At 39.1% G+C, this 11,134-nt stretch overlaps 1 long non-coding RNA gene across 1 annotated transcript; it reads right to left on the minus strand.

The window, feature by feature from the left end:
- Positions 1 to 204: 204 nt before the first annotated feature.
- LOC122639563 lies at positions 205 to 9,237 on the minus strand. Its single transcript, XR_006329535.1, has 3 exons — positions 9,213 to 9,237; positions 6,077 to 6,078; positions 205 to 404 (listed from the first exon to the last, which is right to left on the minus strand). It is a non-coding gene; the product is annotated as an uncharacterized LOC122639563 (long non-coding RNA).
- Positions 9,238 to 11,134: the final 1,897 nt, after the last annotated feature.

An 11,134-nucleotide genomic window follows, 5' to 3' on the forward strand; every position in this document is an offset into this window, starting at 1 on the left:
TTTAAGATTGTTAGGGTTTAGGGTTTAAGCACAAGGTTGCTTAAAGCATTACACCCTAGGTATCTAGTTTGGAATCCCCAGACTACTGCCTCCAGATAGGCTAATTACTAGATTACCCCTCACAGCTTGAGTATTAATACAAGTAGGATTATATTAGAACATATGAAGGGATATTACATAAATACCCTTACAGGGTCTTCGTGTCTAGTTAGCATCTGCAACACCTCTTTCAGTCTTTTACTATCAAGCATGCCCACATGTTCCTTCCATGCTCCACTTTAGTCTCTTCGCCTTCATGCTGGCCGCTCTGGTTTACTTCATTGGAGTGCTTATGCATCACAAGGTTCCATCCATTTCTAAAGTGATGATTCAAGTAGGAGTTGGTTTTGCTACAATTTCTTTATCTGTGCCTTGTTGGACAAGTGTGTGTCCATAAAATCCAGTTCTGTCCGGTTCAACCCGGTTCTTCTTTGTATTGAACTTTTACACATTTTAGTTTAATATCATCACATGCGATATAAACTTTTTGAGCATAATGTGTCAGTAAGTTTTACTTAAAATGGTAGTCACGACTAGGGTTTGGGCTGGGCACCCTTATCATATGGTCGTTGCATTGGGTATGCCTAGACATGCGATGTCAGGGAACGAATGTGAGTACTCACATGTTTGATGTGTGTATTGACAAAGAATCTACTTTGTTGATTCCCTCATGTATTACTGCCAGATGTTGGAAGGGATAGACATGTGTCACCGATACCCTATGCCTGAGGGAACCCTATCACTGCAAAGTGTGATCACATTCTTTGGTTCATCAATGACTGAGACTCAAGCGAGTCAAAGTCGGTGTTTTGGGAATACGTGAACATTTTGTGAGTGAAGGAGTTATCCAACATGGTCACCACTGCCCGATTGGAGAACACCAAGATTGAGACTGTCTGTGTATGGTCGGATCGAAATCTGGATCTAGTGCCGTTTTGGAAATGGTTTTACAAAAATCTATTTTACATAAAATGATACATTATATATGATTATTTGAACAAAGTGTTTTATCGAGTTTTGCGGGACCTGATTATAGTGAGATTCTATAATGATGGTGTTGATTAGTGGGGGGGTTGTATATGATAATTTGTTATCATATAGGGAGTTATTTAGAATTTACTATTTTAATTGGTTCTTTATTTAATTAATGAATATGATGCTAATTGTAATTATCCATAAATATTAAATAAAGTAACTAATTAATACTTTTTCTATTAGATTCTGCTTCTTCACCTTTTAGAAACACTTTGAGTTTAAACAGAACTGTCAAACAAAGAGAGAGAGAGAGAGAGAGAGAGAGAGAGAGAGTCAGACTCTCACTAGGGCTTTATTAAATCCATCTAGAATTTAATTAAATCCAATTATTATAAATAGGGGACCAAAAACCCAGAGGGGGAACCAGCTCTCCACGTTTTCTGGCTTCCCCCTCTTATACTGTTTTGGTTTCTCTCTCCCTCTTGTGATCTCTCTCCTTCTTCTTCTAGTTTCTCTTATCTGTATTTGAGAGTTAGGGTTTGAGAAACCCTAGATCTGTGCTGAAGAATTTGAGAGCATCTGGGATTGGCTTAAAGAACCTTAGTAGCACGATTGGAGGTTCAGATATATTTACTTGGAGCGTTCATTGGAGGAAGAACCATTGTCTATTGGAGGAGCAACACTTGAGGCTCACCAGGTTAGCAATTCTTAATTGATTCCTTCAGTTATTAATTATTTAATATTTATGGGATGCGAAAGAAACTTGAATCGATTTATTTTCACTGTGCATTCGAGTATGGGATGGATCCCTCATGCCATGTGATGGATTAGAGATGTTTTTCTTCGTCCCATTTGTGTGCCATAATTGTATGGGATGCATGAGGGAAGGAGAAACCCTAACAACGATGCACTGGGGTTCCCATGGGCGACCATGGAAAACCCTAAAATAAAAATGGGGCACCCATGGGACACCGTGGACTAACCCAGGGCGTGCAATACCCTATTTGGTTTATAATTGGTTTCCCTAGGAAACCATGGTTTGATCCTTGGACCATTGTTTGACCTACAATGTGGTATCAAAGCCACCTTTCCCACCCATGGATATCATATAATTAATTGGATGTAATTATTGTATATGGGATGCAATTTTTTATTCATGGTAGAATATAGATGGATGTTTTTGCACATGGTTGTAACAACCTTCCCATATGCACATGGGTGGTTACAAAGTAGTTATTCATGTAACAATCTTGCCATGTGCACATGGGTGGTTATGGTTATTGTAACAATCTTGTCCATGTAAGATGATGGAATTTTATTTTTATTGTAATATTTTTATTTTTATTCCATCATAGGGTTTAAAATCCATTATTCCAGATTTAATAAAAAAAAATTTGTTTGTACCCTAGATTCCCTACGGTGCTAGTGGCTTCTGCCTGCGGTGCCAGTGACTACTGCCTACGGTGCTAGTGGTTGCTACTCATAGTGCCTTGTGCAACTGCTGCCCAGTATGTTTGGTAGTGTTTTTTCCTCCAAAACATAAAAAAAAAGAGTTTTTTATTTCGTTTATTGTTTTGTGGTATGGAGGAAGATGGATGAAGAGATTCTTCTCTACACTCATTTGGCAATAAATTGGATTCTATTGTGAATTTGGGTACATGTTTTCACATGAGATGTGATGTTTTGTTTCTGGAATGATCCATGTGATTGTGGGCCCCATATATAATGTTACATTGTATATGTGATTATGGGAATGACATTATAATAAAATGGATGGATTATTGATGTATGTGATACAAAGGGTTATGGGTGGATATGATGCTTCTCTCTCTTTCTTTCTCTCCCCCTATCTTTTTTATAAACAAATATACTCCACCCCATGGGCACCCCAAATGGTGGGTTGGTTTCTCTATGCGGGGTTTTTTTATTATGGAAAGGAAAGTGTATAGAATTTTTCCTAGGTTTCCATTATAATTTTAGAGGAGCTAGGACTCCCAGAGCATGCTGATGGTGATCCACATGTGGTGCTCAAAGCTTATGGAGATGCAAGTCACCTACTTTGAAGACATGATCGGGCGAAGGAGATGATCGAGGCATGGCATGATTGATGCACCCAAGTTATTAGTTTTATTTTTATTAGGAGAGTTCTTTAATTGCTTCTGATAAAAATGCCACCATCCCATAATCACTTTTAATTAATGTTGATTAATTATGTTATTTAAATCTATCCATGATATGTGAGAGTTGATTAATCCCTCTTTATTCATAATGCATGTATGATATGGACTAGTCTTAATCGGTAGACATATCCATGGTCTCCTATTGAAGTTAAATGTAGAAAGTGTGTGGCATGACCCCGCATAAGCCGACAAGACATTGTCAGGACCTCTGTCACATATTTATCTATATTTATCTCTATCTTGATACGTTAGGGCATGGATAGTGAGAGGGCACTCCGACAGTGGGCCATCTTTCATGATTCCATGATTCTAACTAATGCAATAGGTAAGTACATGACTTAGGTGTATATCAATCGACAGGATCTGTACATGACACCCAGGTGGCTGAAAATATTGGAAGCCCATGAGGCGGATAGCTTAGTCCATACTACCACGGTATGTATAATGACTCCCAACAGGATAAGTTATGCATGCAAGGGTTGTAGGTATTCAATTCATCTTTTGGGTTATGAGGGAAACCCAAATCATGAAAGACCATTAATGTGTGTTTGCTCAATTCTCTTTCAATGGTTGTTAATTAGCATGTGGTTTTTTACTAGTATATGTGTAGAATATTATACGATGGCTGCCATTAATTCCAACCTGTTAACACTCATTAGCGAATACAAACTTATTGAAGCATTAGGTTGCTCTTGACTACTGAAGGACTGTACAAAGTTCTAGATGAACAAGTTCCTCCTCAACCCGACCCAAATGATTTTGAGACAAATGAAGAGATGCAGGATTTCCTCATGATGGATTCCAAGGTATCGCTATATATCCTAGGTTCGTTGGAAAAATCAGTTCTGGACTCGGTCAAGGATATACGCACAGCTGGGGGTAAGACGAATAAGCTTGTTGAATTGTTAAATAGGCAGTTGACACACGCCCATTCTGATGTGGTAAGTCAAATCCACAACACCAAGATGTCCCAAGGGACTCCAGTGATGGATGATGTAATGAAAATGATCAATCTGTTTAAAAAATTGGAATCCATGGGGACTGATTTCAGCTTGTGATACAAGACAGATGTGATCTTGGCATCACTCACTTCTGCCTATGCACCCTTTAAGATGTCCTACAAGATGTTTGATAAGGAGATGGAGCTCACCGAGCTTGCTAACGCATTAGTAGAGGCAGAAGCTTCCTTGAAAAAGGACAAGGCTGAGGTCAATGCAACTGATGTGAAGAATTCTTCAAATGGGAAGAAGAAGAAAAAGGGAAGTAAGGATAAGACCCTGAAAACCAAGGCTGGGAAGTCTGGCAATACAGGCAAAGGCAAGTGATTCTATTGCAAGAAGGAGGGTCATTGGAAAAGGAACTGTCATGCTTACCTGGCGACTTTGAAAAATAAGAAGCCGAATGAAACAGAGGTTGCTAAAGAAGGTACATGTGATGTTCATGTTCTTTATGAGTCTAATTTGTCTTTTGAACCGATCAATTCTTGGTTGGTAGATAGTGGTCCCACTGTTCACATTTACAATGATTTACAGGGGTTCAAGGAGACAAGAAACCTGGAAAGAAATGAGGTGCGTCTTCGGATGGGCACTGGAGCTGAGACCATGGCAATGACTGTGGGGGCTTTTATTTTAAATTTTAGTTCTCGTTGTTTAGTTTTAAAGGATTGCTATTATGTACCCTCTTTTAAGAGGAAGATTATTACAGTTTTGAAACTTGTTTTGGACGAGTATAGTTTCTCCTTTAATACTAAATTGATTATTTATTTTAATAATTCCTTTGTGTCATCCAGATATATGCAAAGTGGATTGTACTTTCTAGATTGTCCTATTAGAACGAATTTTGTTTCAAATGTTGATTTGAAACAGAAAGCAGCTCCAGTGAACTCAACATACCTATGGCATCTAAGATTAGGCCACATTAATTTGGATCTAATCAGTAGACTGGTGAGGGACGGGCCCTTAGAGAGTATGAGGGTGGAACCATTCCCCACCTGTGAGTCATGCCTTCAGGGTAAAATGACCATGAAACCCTTTAGCAATAAAGGTGCTAGAGTCACAGATCTGTAGGAGTTGATACACACTGACGTGTGTGGACCCATAAATATACAAATAAGGTATGGGTATGAGTACTTTATCACATTCACCGATGATTACTCTAGATATGGTTATATATACTTGATGCGCAGGAAATCGGAGGCCATTGATAAATTCAAAGAATTCCAAGTTGGGGTCGAAAGAAAGCTCGATAAATGCGTCAAGCCCTTACAATCAAATCGGATGAATACAAAGAATATCTCATATCACAAGGGATAATTAGTCAACTAACTAATCCAGACACACCACAACAAAATGGTGTATTAGAACGATGCAATCAGACCCTATTGGATATGGTCCAGATGATGCTCACTTATAGTGAGCTGCCTCTCTCTTTCTAGGGGTATGCCTTAGAGACAACGATTTATATCTTAAATAAGGTTCCATCAAAGTCTGTAGCCAAGACACCTTTTGAGTTGTGGAAAGGGCGCAAGCCTAGTCTTCAACATCTTAGGGTATGGGACTGCATAGCACATGTGTGAAAGCAACAAACAGACAAGTTGAAATCCAGGACTTTAAGATGTTATTTCTTAGGCTACCCCAAAGGCACGATAAGCTATTATTTCTATGATCTGGTTGACCAAAATGTCATTGTAAGTAAACACGTCACATTTCTGGAGGAAGAAATGATGACCTAAAGGTCCGAACCAATAGTCATTAAAGAGCTATCAGATAGCTCAAAAATGTCAGTTCCAGAAGTGAGACTAATTAACATACCCGCTGAAATACCAACACCTAAAGAACTTCGACGCAGTGGGAGGACTATTAGACCACCCACCAGACTTACACTTCTAACCAAAGAGGAAACAGTGGAAGAGTTCCACATGGTATCGGTTGAATCGGATGATGATCCGGTGACATACTCTGAGGCTCTTAAGGATGTTGATGCCGCTAGGTGGCTGGAGGCAATGCGCTCTGAAATTGATTCGATGCATTCTAACAAGGTATGGACTCTAGTCGATCCACCACTTGGCGTTAAGCTGATTGGATGCAAATGGATCTTCAAAAGGAAGAAGGGCGCAGATGGAAAGGTCGAAAGATTCAAAGCGAGACTGGGGGCAAAGGGCTATACCAGAAAGAGGGTATAGACTATGAGGAAACCTTTTCACCAGTGGCGATGATGAAATCCATCAGGATTTTATTGGCTATCACTGCACACTTTGATTATGAGATCTGGCAGATGTATGCACAGACTGCATTTCTAAATGGGTTCCTTCAAGAGGAAATCTACATGGAATAGCCAGAGGGGTTCTCTTCCTTGGAGGAAGAAAGTGTGCAAATTGTAGAGGTCCATTTATGGACTTAAGCAAGCTTCAAGGAGCTGGAGCATCAGGTTTGATCAATTAATTAAATCGTTTGGTTTTGATTAAAACATGGATGAACCATGTGTTTACAAGAAGATCAGTGGGAGTGCAGTATGTAGATGACATATTGCTGATGGGTAATGATGTAGGATTTCTTTCATTAGTAAAACAATGGTTATCCACAACGTTTTCGATGAAAGACCTTGGTAAAGCTAGTTATATCCTTGGGATCAAATTCGTGAGAGATCACCTGAAAAGGATGCAAGGCTTGTCACAAGCTACCTATATAGGCAAAGTTTTGGCCCGATTTAGCATGGAGAACTCCAAACGGGGAAGTGTTCCCTTCCGACATGGAGTCAATCTTTTCAGATCTCAATGTCCTTAATCTCAGACAAACATTGAAGAGATGAAAAGGATTCCCTGTGCCTCTGCAGTAGGGAGTCTTATGTATGCTATGTTGTGTACGACGCTGGACGTTTGCTATGCAGTAGGTATTGTGAGTCGTTACTAGTTTAATGAGTGAATTAAGGTGCCATTGTAAAGAGGAGTACAAAATAGAAATATACAGCCGATCCCAATTTTTTAAGAACACCTTGCATCATGTGATGCGGCTAATAAGGTGTTTGGGTTAGAAAATTACTAACGTTACTAGAGTAGTCCCTGATCTTGTCAAAGGCCCTATTCCCCTGTTATGTGACAATAGAGGGACCATTGCACAAGCTAAGGAGCCTAGGGCTCATCAGAGGAACAAGCACGTGCAGCGGAAGTATCACCTCATCAGAGAGATTATCCAACAGGGCGACGTGAGTATCTCCAAAGTGGACACAACTGAAAAATGTGTCTGATGCCATGACAAAGGGTTTGTCTCTAGGAGTGTTTGAGAAACACATGGAGGGCATGAGTATAAAATATATAGGGAATTGGCTTTGATGTACAAGTGGGAGATTGTTGGACAAGTGTGTGTCCATCAAATCCAGTTCGGTCTGGTTCAACCCGATTCTTCTTTGCATTGAACTTTTACACATTTTAGTTTAATATCATCACATGCGATATAAATTTTTTGAGCATTATGTGTCCGTAAGTTTTACTTAAAATGGTAGTCATGACTAGAGTTTGGGCTGGGCACCCTTATCATATGGTCGTCGCATTGGGTATGCCTAGACATGCGATGTTAGGGTACGAATGCGAGTACTCACATGTTTGATGTGTGTATTGGCAAAGAATCTACTTTGTCGATTCCCTCATGTATTACTGTCAGACGTAGGAAGGGATAGACATGTGTCACCGATACCCTATGCCTGAGGGAACCCTGTCACTGCAAAGTGTGATCGCCTTCTTTAGTTCATCAATGACTGAGATTCAAGCAAGTCAAAGCCGGTGTTCTAAGAATGCGTGAACACTTTGAGTGAAGGAATTATCCAACATGATCACCACTGCCTGATTGGGGAACACCAAGATTGAGACTGTCTGTGTATGGTCGGATTGGATTCTGGATCCAGTGTCGTTATGGAATTGGTTTTGAAAAAATCTATTTTACATAAAATGATACATTATGTATGATTATTTGAACAAAGTATTTTGTCAAGTTTTGCGGGACCCGGTTAGATGCACAGAAGCTCTTATATGGACATGTACTATGGATTGGGGTTTGCCAGTATATGTGTATATGCCCTAGATTCCATAATGATGGTGTTGATTAGTGGGGGGGTTGTATATGATAATTTGTTATCATATAGGGAGTTATTTAGAATTTACTATTTTAATTGGTTCTTTATTTAATTAATGGATATGGTGCTAATTATAATTATCCATAAATATTAAATAAAGTAACTAATTAATACTTTCCTTATTGGATTCTGCTTCTTCACCTTTTAGAAGCACTTTGAGTTTAAACAGAACTGCCAAACAAAGAGAGAGAGAGAGAGTCAGACTCTCACTGGGGCTTTATTAAATCCATCTAAGATTTAATTAAATCCAATTATTATAAATAGGGGACCAAAAATGTAGAGGGGGAACCAACTCTCCACGTTTTCTGGCTTCCCCCTCTTGTACTGTTTTGGTCTCTCTCTCCCTCTTGTGATCTCTCTCCTCCTTCTTCTAGTTTCTATCATCTGTGTTTGAGAGTTAGGGTTTGAGAAACCCTAGATCTGTACTAAAGAATTTGAGAGCATCAGGGATTGGCTTGAAGAACCTTGGTAGCACCATTGGAGGTTCAGATCTGTTTACTTGGAGCGCTCATTGGAGGAAGAATCATTGTCTCTTGGAGGAGCAACACCTGAGGCTCACCAGGTTAGCAATTCTTAATTGATTCCTTCAATTATTAATTATTTAATATTTATGGGATGCGAAGGAAACTCGAATCGATTTATTTTCGTTGTGCATTCGAGTATGGGATGGATCCCTCTTGCCATGTGATGGATTAGAGATGTTTTTCTTCGTCCCATTTGTGTTCCATAATTGCATGGGACGCATGAGGGTAGGAGAAACCCTAACAGGGATGCAAACCCTAAAATTAAAATGGGGCACCCATGGGACGCCATGGGCTAACCCAGGGCGTGCAATACCCTAATTGGTTTCCTTAGGGAACCATGGTTTGATCCCTGGACCGTAGTTTGACCCACATGTCTATGGGTCTGATGCTTCTATACCAGTGGTATTTGATTTCAGGCATCAAACAACTTCTTCCAGTGTGCCTTTAATTAGCATTGTCACCAGGTCATATATGATATTAATAGCGTAAAGTTCAGTGTATCTATTGTTTTATAACTGTTCTTGTTTACACAATGCTTCCTGTTCCCCATTGTCAATGAAAAACAGAACCGGATCCCTCTCGATCTACTTCAGCATTTTACGTTGTTCTAAAACTATTCCTTCCTTCACAATCCACCATATATATATATATATATATATATATATATATATATATATATATATATATATAGAGAGAGAGAGAGAGAGAGAGAGAGAGAGAGAGAGAGAGAATTACTGAAATCAGCTAAGTTGATTGACACTATGCAGAGGTTCAAAAATTTTGTAATTTGTATGTATACACCTAGATTGACTCGGAATTAATTTCCAATTCGTTTAAAGGTATATTACAACCTAATTGTCTCCTAGCATATTCAACAATCCATTTGGAAAAATGTGAGGATAACAATCCATTTAATTAGTTCCAATTTCTTTTCCAGCAAAATCTAATCAAAAAAAAAAAAAAAAAAGGGTTTTTCCAGCAAAGGGAAAGAACCCTTATAAACTAGACAAGGAAGATTGAGCTGAGCATATCGATTTATATATAGGGGCAACCTTGTCATTGGACATCTACTATTTTGCCCCTCTCACTCTGTTTCGGGGCCAAGGACTTCCATTGTTTTCTTTGTTTTTTTGGTAGGTGGCACAAACAATGACTGTGGGTATGATCTGAGATAGGTTCTGCTGGACAAGTGTGTGTCCATCAAACCTGGGTCAGTCCGGTTCAACCCGGTTCACCTTTGTATTGATCATTTATACATTTTAGTTTGATATTGTCACATGCGATATAAACTTTTTGAGCATTGTGTCCCTAAGTTTTACTTAAAATGGAAGTCACGACTAGGGTTTGGGCTGGGCACCCTTATCATATGGTCGTCACATTGGGTATGCCTAGACATGTGATGTCAAGGTACGAATGCGAGTGCTCACATGTTTGATGTGTCCATTGGCAAAAAATCTACTTTGTCGATTTCCTCATGTATTACTGTCAAATGTAGGAAGGGATAGACATGTGTCACCGACACCCTATGCCTGAGGGAACCCTGTCACTGCAAAGCGTGATCGCATTCTTTGGTTCATCAATGACTGAGACTCAAGTGAGTCAAAGCTGGTGTTCTAGGAATGCATGAACACTTCGTGAGTGAAGAAGTTATCCAACATGGTCACCACTGCCCGATTAGGAAACACCAAGATTGAGACTGTATGTGCATGGTCGAATCAGAATCTGGATCCAGTGCCGTTTTGGAAATGGTTTTGTAAAAATATATTTTACATAAAATGATACATTATATAAAGTTATTTTAAACAAAGTATTTAATCGAGTTTTGCGGGACCCGATCAAATGCACAGACGCTCTTATATGGACATGTACTATGGATTGGGGTTTGGCAGTACATGTGTACATACCCTAGATTCCATAATGATGGTGTTGATTAGTAGGGGGTTGTATATGATAAATAGTTATCATATAGGGAGTTATTTGGAATTTGCTAATTTAATTGGTTCTTTATTTAATTAATGGATATGGTGCTAATTATAATTATCCATTAATAATTAAATAAAATAGCTAATTAATACTTTTCCTATTAGATTCTGCTTCTTTACCTTTGTAACACTCTGAGTTTAAACAGAACTGACAAACTGAGAGAGAGAGAGAGTGTTTCTCTCACTGGGATTAATTAATCCATCAGGGTTTTTAATTAAACCCTAGGCCTATATATAGGGGACCAAAAATGCAGAGGGGGACACTGCTCCACATTTTTGGTTGACCCCCTCTCTCTTGCATTTTGGTCTC

Source organism: Telopea speciosissima, chromosome 9 (genome assembly GCF_018873765.1).
Source record: "Telopea speciosissima isolate NSW1024214 ecotype Mountain lineage chromosome 9, Tspe_v1, whole genome shotgun sequence".
Classification (NCBI taxonomy): domain Eukaryota; kingdom Viridiplantae; phylum Streptophyta; class Magnoliopsida; order Proteales; family Proteaceae; genus Telopea; species Telopea speciosissima.